The sequence below is a fragment of the Pinus tabuliformis genome, chromosome J (assembly GCF_031772625.1).
Source record: "Pinus tabuliformis cultivar Carrire ecotype Pingquan chromosome J, CPIR1, whole genome shotgun sequence".
Lineage (NCBI taxonomy): Eukaryota > Viridiplantae > Streptophyta > Pinopsida > Pinales > Pinaceae > Pinus > Pinus tabuliformis.
The window spans coordinates 1,486,186,313-1,486,195,002 of NC_142295.1; positions in this window are offsets into that span (position 1 = coordinate 1,486,186,313).

Genomic DNA, 8,690 nt, shown 5'->3' on the forward strand with positions numbered 1-8,690 from the left:
CATAAAGTTGTAGCGTAAGGAAGAGATTTGAAATCCTTTGAGAATTCCTTTTTGAGTACAATTTCACTGTACATCAGTAGAAGTTTTTTTTATCAGCAAAAGTTTTTTTTCAGCAGAAGTATCTTTTACAGAATGCATTCAATCATCTCTATGGTAGGAATAGTTCTCACTGGCAAGGAGAACTATCCTGAATGGTCCCAGATGATAAAACACACCCTCATCTTCAATGAGTTGTGGAAAAGAGTGTGTGTCGGAGAAGGAGACAATGACCCAGTGCAGCCTACATCAAACAAAGAGCTCGTCATTTGGGAAAACAAGAACAACAAAGCCTATGCATTAATCGCAGCATCTGTAAATGAAGAGGTGAGTCGCCATATTTCATCATATTCAACTCCCTTTGAAGCTTCACAAAAGCTGAAAGAACTCTATGACTCACATTCTGCACTTGAAGTTGTTCAGCTCATGACTAAACTCTTCACTCTTGAATTGAACAATAATGATCCTCTTGCTCTTGCATTTGAAGTAAAGTCTATAATACATGATATCAAATCCACTAAGGTTGAGCTGGATATCCCTCTTATTGATTTTCTCAAGGGACTCTATCCTACCTACTCCAATTATCTTGAGTCTTTACAAGCAAATGGAAATCTTAAATATATAACCTTTGACTCTCTTGTGAAAAAGTTTGCTGAAAGAGAGAAAGGCTTTGGAAAGAAGACAGCCCCTGAATCTTCTGAAGAGACTGTGTGCCTTGCTCATAAAGAAAAGCATCTTGCTCAAGATTCTACAAGAGGAAGAGGTGGCCGAATAAGAAGAGGAAGATACTTCAGAGGCAGGGGGGTAAGACATTCTCAAGGAGAAAAGGCAGATCTGCATTGCATTCGCTGCAAACGAAATGGATCACATGATGCTTCTACATGCAAGCTACCATGGGACAAAAATTGAGCAGAAAAGAAACCAACAGAAAGGTAAAACTGATGATACAGACAAAGGTAAAGCACCTGAATCCACTCACTATATTGAGGCACAATGTAACATTGGAGTAAATGAAGATTTGTTTAATGCTTCACTTGCTTCTTCGAAAAATGATTGGTTGCTTGATTCAGGAACAACCTATCATATGACTTATAGAAAAGATTTTTTTGAAGATTTCACTGACAATGTTGATGGAGCAGTATACTTTGCAGATCAGTCAAAAATCAAGCCATCAGGGCTTGGCACAATCAGGCTTAAACTGCCTGGTCTTCCACACTTTCTTCTGGATCATGTTCTATATCTCCCACAGCTCAAGAGAAACTTGCTGTACTTGGTCCACATCCGCCAGCAAGGTCACTTCATTCATATGTTTGATGGCAAGCTTGAGGTAAGAAAAGCATCTGACCACTCACTTGTCATGAGGGGAATAGAAGAAGAAAGACTTCTCAAACTGCAAGGAACCTCTGCTCATACACAACATTTCTCATATATTTCTCATCATGAAGAAGGTACTCTTCCATCAAGTTTATTATGGCATGCTAGATTTGGACATTTAAGCTATGACAGTCTCCTCTTATTGAAGAAAAATGGTGTTGCTGGTTTGCCTACAATTCCTAGGAAACATAAGCAATGTGATGCTTGCATTCTAGGAAAGCATAGCAAATAGTCTTTTCATGATTCACATTCAAGAGCACATAGGAAGCTTGAACTCACTCATTCAGATTTATGTGGTCCAATGCCTATTCCTTCTGCAAATGGAAATAAATATATCATGACATTTATTGATGATTACACCAGAATGTGTTGGGTTTATTAATTGAAGAACAAATCTGATGCCTTTCAAACATTCAAGAATTTTCATAAATGGATTGAAAATGATGCACAATCTCATATTGGGTCTATTCGCACTGATAATGGAAAAGAATATACATCAAATGAATTTGAAAACTATCTTCGCCAACATGGGATCAAACATCAAACAATTGTGCCTTATAATCCCCAACAGAATGGTGTAGCTGAAAGAATGAATAGAACAATCTTGAATATGGTACGATCCATGATTTTCTTCAAAAATGTAAAGATAATGTTTTGGGCTGATGCTGTTCTATGTGCTGCATATATAAAGAACAGATGTCCATCTAATGCTATCAGAAACAAGACTCCTTATGAATTGTGGTATGGACATGTTCCTTCGGTAAAACATCTCAGGGTCTTTGGTTCCACCTGTTATGCTTTGATACCAAAGGTACATAGAAACAAACTTGGTGCTAGAAGTCATAAGTGTATCTTCCTGGGGTATTCAAACACCTCCAAAGCATACCACCTCTATGATGAAGAAAATAAAAAAAGTTTGTTATATCTAGAGATGTAATTTTTCTTGAATCATCCAAATATGACAATGTTGTTGAGTGGCAACTTGATCACTTGGATAGATTCGCAAAAATGAAATCATTTCAAGCGTTTGATAATCAGATTCCACATCTTGAAGGGGGGATTCCTATACTAGATCAACATGTGGAATCTTCTTCTGAAGAACAATCTCCTCTGCATGAAACTCCAACAACGGATGATGCTTTAAGTGATGTAATTGATAGAATTGGGAGACTCAATCTTGATTCAGTCCCAACTCAATCAACAGAGCAGCCTGGACCATCTCATAAAGATCCCCCAAAGTGGCTGACAAAGACACTTGAAAGTGTTCATCCTGATGAAATTGGAAAAACAGGAACCAGAAATTCAAACCAACAAAATGGAGGTGATGTAGATGACTCTAATTCACCTGTTGATATGGATGTTACTTATGATTGTGAATTGAACTTGTCTACAGATTTTGAACCAACTTCCTTCAAAGAAGTTGCTTCTCATGATAAATGGAAAGAAGCGATGCAAAAGGAGTATGATGCCCTCATAAAGAATGGCACTTGGAAGCTGGTTGATCCTCCATTTGGAACCAAACCAATTGGCTGCAAGTGGGTCTACAAGAACAAGTACAAAGCTGATGGCTCACTTGACAAGCACAAAGCTAGGCTTGTGGCAAAAGGTTTTGCACAGAAGGAAGGGGTTGATTATGAGGAAACTTTTGCCACCACAGCAAAATGGGCCACCATCCGGACACTCTTTGCACTAGCAGCTCAAAATGGTTGGAAAGTCCATCAAATGGATGTAAAAACTGCATTCTTGAATGGAGATCTAAAAGAGAATGTTTTTATGTCCCAGCCTGAAGGATTTGCTGTGAAAGGACATGAACATAAAGTATGCAAACATGTGAAGTCCTTGTATGGCCTCAAACAAGCACCGCCAGCCTGGTATGAAAAACTAACTGAGCATCTTCTAAAACTCAACTTCAATCATTTTGATCTTGATGATGCAACTTTATTTGTCAAGAAAGTTGGAAAAACAATTGTGTATCTTGTGGTATATGTAGATGATCTTTTAATGACAGGGAACAATGAAAGCTACATTGCATCCATAAAGAAGGAATTGGGGAAAAGTTTTGAAATGACTGATTTGGGCTATGTTCATTACTATCTTGGCATTGAAGTAACCCAACATCCAAAATCCATATTTCTTTCTCAAAAGAAATACATTGGAGATTTCTTAAACAGATTTGGCATGACAGAGTGCAATCCTCTTTCTACTCCAATGGAACAAAACTTAAAGCTCACATCTACTGAAGGAAAGGAATTTGAGGATGCAACAAAGTATAGAGAACTTGTAGGAAGTCTCATCTACCTCACTACTACCAGACGAGATATTTCATTTACTATTGGAATCCTCTCCAGGTTCATGCAAAAGACTTGTGAGGGACATTGGTCTGCTGCAAAAAGAGTTCTAAGGTACTTGAAGGGAACTCAAGACCTTGGAATCAAGTATACACAGGTGGATGACTTCAGCTTGATTGGATACTCTAATTCAGACTTCGATGGAGACAAAGAAACTGGGGTGTACACTTCAGGATATGCTATGAGTCTTGGATTAGGAGTTGTCTCCTGGAGATCACGCAAACAATCAGTTCCAGTAGATTCCACAACTGAAGCAGAATACGTGGCAGCAGCTGAAGCAACGAAATAAATTGTGTGGCTCAGGAAAATTCTTGAATATTTGCAGGTAAAACAAGTACAATCAAATCCACTCATGATTGATAACACCTCTGTAATAAAGTTGGCCAAGAATCCAAAGTTCCATGATCGAACAAAGCATATCAATACTAAATATCATCTGATTCGACATCATGTTGAGGCCAAAACAATCCATCTCTGTCATTGTTCCACAAATGAGCAAATTGTAGACATCTTCACCAAAGCACTTGGAAAGGAAAAGCTTGAACGATTCAGAATGATGCTTGGACTCACCAACATCCCTTCCGATTAATGGGGGGAATGTTGACACCTAATCTTAATGATTGGGGAATTTGTAAATAAATAAATCAAGAATGTGAACAGTCATCGAAAGATGAGCTGAACAATCACTCCTAATGTATATAACAATAACCTACCTATGGAATAATTAGACGAATCAGTTTTTCTGCCTTTGGAGAGTTACTGCGTGGCCTCACAAAAACACATAAATAAAAACTTTACAAATAACCTAATAAATTAAAACTAACCAAACAGGATGGCTTTACACCAAATAAATTCTCCCATAAACCTAACACTTTCATTTGAAAGCTTGCAGAATTGCTTCAATTTGTGAAACTGTCCCTTAATTATCGTTCAATTTTTGGCAGCATCATACAATAGTGTTCGTAATAAATGCTCTTTCATCATAAAAATATTATTAAAAACACAAGGCATGAGAAATATAATGCAGAAAATTTGTTGGATCCCTTACTCAACTCTCTCTTGGAGCAGCACTGCATCTGAAGCACTCCATCCTACTAGCGAAGTTATGCTCATCACATCCTAACCTGTACACAAACCACCGTTTGTTGTCTAGTTTTAATATAAGTAATTTTAACTAAGGAAATCGAAGAAAACTCTATGAAAGAAATTTCTGGCCACAAATCCAATCACCAGATTTTCAACCAACGCAATGTAACGTAGACATAAGAGAAGTGCATAGACTAGATTATTGAAAGCAAAGCAAGAGGAATATGCCAGGATTCTATGAAAAAAATTTACCTACCACAAATCCAATCACCAAATTTTCAACTGGCCCAATCTAACGCAAACATAGGAGAAGTGCATGGACTGGATTATTGAAAGCAAAGAAAGAGGAATATGGCAGGATTCTTGCAGTCCAATGAGGTTCGTTAAAGAATTAAAATTCCAACTAAGCTAAATGCAAGATTTATATAATTTGCACCTAGTATTGTTTCTTCTACTTTAATGTCAGTTAAGTCATACAGATCATGGATACTCTGGTGCCATTACAGATCATTGAGAGAAAAGATACATAATAGCCAAATGGCAATATCACAGTGCTATATGTTTAAACTGTTTAAATTATGATAAGGAAAGTTTAAATAAAAATTTTAAAGGAATGGTTTGGGATATTGTAAGTTTTTTTTTCTTTGGAAACTTTGGTTAATTGGATAAACACAAACTCAGACTTTGACTTTTAAAAACCTTGAGATAAACACAAACTCAAACTTTGGTTTTTAAAACTCTGAGATAAACACAAACTCAATAAATTTTGGCTTTTATAGAATTTAGATAAAACGAAACCCATAAACATTGTTTTTAAAAACTTTGGATAAAGGAGAAACTTCGCTTGAAAGCAAGCTCAACATCTGCAATAAGACCCCAAAGTTAAATAACCAATTAAAACCATCGAAAAATTATTTAAATAATTTTAAACATTCACTTTTTGCTTAAAACTTTGGTTAAAGCATTTGATATCGGTTGATATTTAAAAATTCAAACGAAATTAATTTACAATCAAAGCGATATCAATCCCTATATACCTGCTGCTTTCGGCAGGTATAATAAGGGCCTCCAACAAACGAGGTATATACAATAAAATAGGTCTCAAAATAATATATCTAACAAAGTGATCACTAATAATTATGGACAAAAACTACAAAATAAACGACTATTTATATAACTTATTTTATTAGTACATAAGTATATTTACTATTTGCATTATGTTTATGTTTGTTGTTTATTATTTTATATACATTTGACAACATATTTATAATATATGTATATAACTAAATATTATAATTTCCTAATTAGAATATGTAATATATATTTCGATGTTCATTAATATATTTAGATATATATAATGTATTTATAATTAATATTAATTAATAGTTATTTACATTATATAATGATATATTAACATTAACGTATATGTATATATACGTCTGTAAGAGGAGGTGTATTATGAGAATGTTATAAAAAATCAGCTAAATCAAATACAATAAATATAAACGAGTTCATCAAATTAAGTTTTCAAGATGGTGAATGTAACACGAGATGTAACTTTGAGTCCGTATGTTGAAATTAGGTAGACTCAATATCATTTGAAAACTATTGAAGAAATAGTCACTCGAGTGATCAAAATGAAGATTAAGACAAGTAAAAAACATTCAAAGCCAAGAAAAGCATGATAAATCTAATATTAACCAAATTTCTATAGAGGGTCTCCTTTTTGGCATTGTTGTGTTGTCATTGATGTCAATAAGGTTATGGTCAGGATCATACTTGTCATATGCATATGTGATGGATGTTGACTTGGTGGTCCTATTGGTTGGAATTGATGGATTTACAATGAGATGTTGTGTTGGCATTCATGTCAACTCTTAAGGCCATGCATTTATATCAAACTCATGATGATGTATATTGATTGACCATGGTGTGTCTCGGTATGTATTAACATTGATGTTGGCCTTCTTGATGACACACTCATGTGATGGCATTGATGGATATTTTGGTAGCATGTTGCTCTTGGAGGAGTTGGAATATGCATTGATTAGCATGTCATAATGGGTTTTTTTATGTTGCTACAAGTGATGATCAAATCTACATATGATAGAGATGGTTCATGGCACACTAGTTGAGTTGTCAACTAGGTCTTCATTACGTCTTCATGTCTATACCTATGAGGAGATTAGTTGTAGTGATGTGATGGCTTGATGATGGTGCTACAGACATGTTGCAGGTCTGATAGAGGTGTTGTAGTTTGTGTTGAAGTTTGATGGAGAGTAGAGGACTTATTAGTATACTTGCCAAGCTTGTTTGTTGACCCTTCTAGGTAAACTTGGCAGTGACACTTGGGCGGATTGTTTCATCTTCATGCAGAGGGACAAAGGCTATGTCAGAGGTTTGGAGGCTAGTACAAATGTAGGGGATGGTGATCCAATAGGTGGCAGAGGTCCCAAGCTGAAGGATTGAAGGTTTCACTCAGTTCTAGCCATAGTCACATGCACATAAGCCTATGGGAGCGACTGGGAGGCTTTGGACGTTGGATTGCAGACTTGTGGTAGAGTCTATAGCTTCAGGAGGCTAAAATCGCATGCAGAGCAGTGCTAAGGGAGCAACTATGGCTTTTGATGAGAAAATCTCTACATTCCTCATGTTGTTTGGAAGTTAATTAGCATGGAAATTCCCATAGGCTTACAGAATTAGTGAAAAAGGTTGAAAATGGTTTGAAAAGGTCCTCTCATTATGTGAATGCATTTAGTGCACTAGTAGTGATCTTAGTGGATTGATTTGGTCCAAGTTATGCACTCTTGATCCTAGCTCCAAGCTCAATTTTGCCCTACATGTTTTATATTCATGCATTGTGAGCCTTGTGGTTGTTGATGATGTTAGAGGTTGAGTGTATCTGTGAAGAGAAGGTTACATTGAGCGTTGATGCTTCAAATCTTATGTAGAGCCTAGATGCTTCAATCCATGAGTGTTTATGACTGAATAACGTCTAGATTTGAAGCATATGTTCAAAGTAGATCATATTTGTAGCTACTGGTGTAGAGTTTGGTTTGATGAGTTATGTATGTTGTTGGTGGAGTTTACGTTGATGATTCTCACAGTTGTTCTTACAGGAGATGTTGATGCATTTAGCACATAGCCATGTGTCTTATGATGCTATTTTGTATTATGCAACATTATATTGTTGTGAGGTTCTAATTTATTGCGATTTTTGTCGACACATATTTGTATTGGAGAGCACATATTTTATGCATTTGTTATTATATTGATTGATGATGAGATCTTTCTGCTGAGATCTTGTATGCAGAGTTGATTTCTTATTGATCATAGTGTCTTCAGATCTAGTTTGAAAATATATGAAAGGAGGTATGCATAGTGGAGAGGAGCAGTCACTTCATGAGAGAGGAGTAGTGATGGCGAAGCTTGAGCAAAAGGAGGAAGTTTCTCAATCCAATAGTGGTTTGGTAGTCCAATGGTATTTGGGCAAGGATCGAATGATCATGGTGACCTTCAACAGATGGTAGTCCATAGAGAACAAATTCTTCTAAGATGATCAATAGTATCAAGTTTCCTAGCTGATCGATGTTGCCATTTTATATATGATGTTGAGTCTCCATGCTTATGGTAGTCAGCCAACTATGTAAAAGATCAATTACTTGACGCAATAGAAATTTAGAGCAGAACAACAACAAGAAGAGTGGTTTTTCTCCGAGAAAGGTTTCCACCAAAAATCTTGTGTCTCTTGTGTGGATGCGCTTTTGATGTGTTGATTTTGTTTATGTTTCTCACATGGTTTATGATTTAGTTGCTTATATGTTATATGCATGGATAATCTAATGA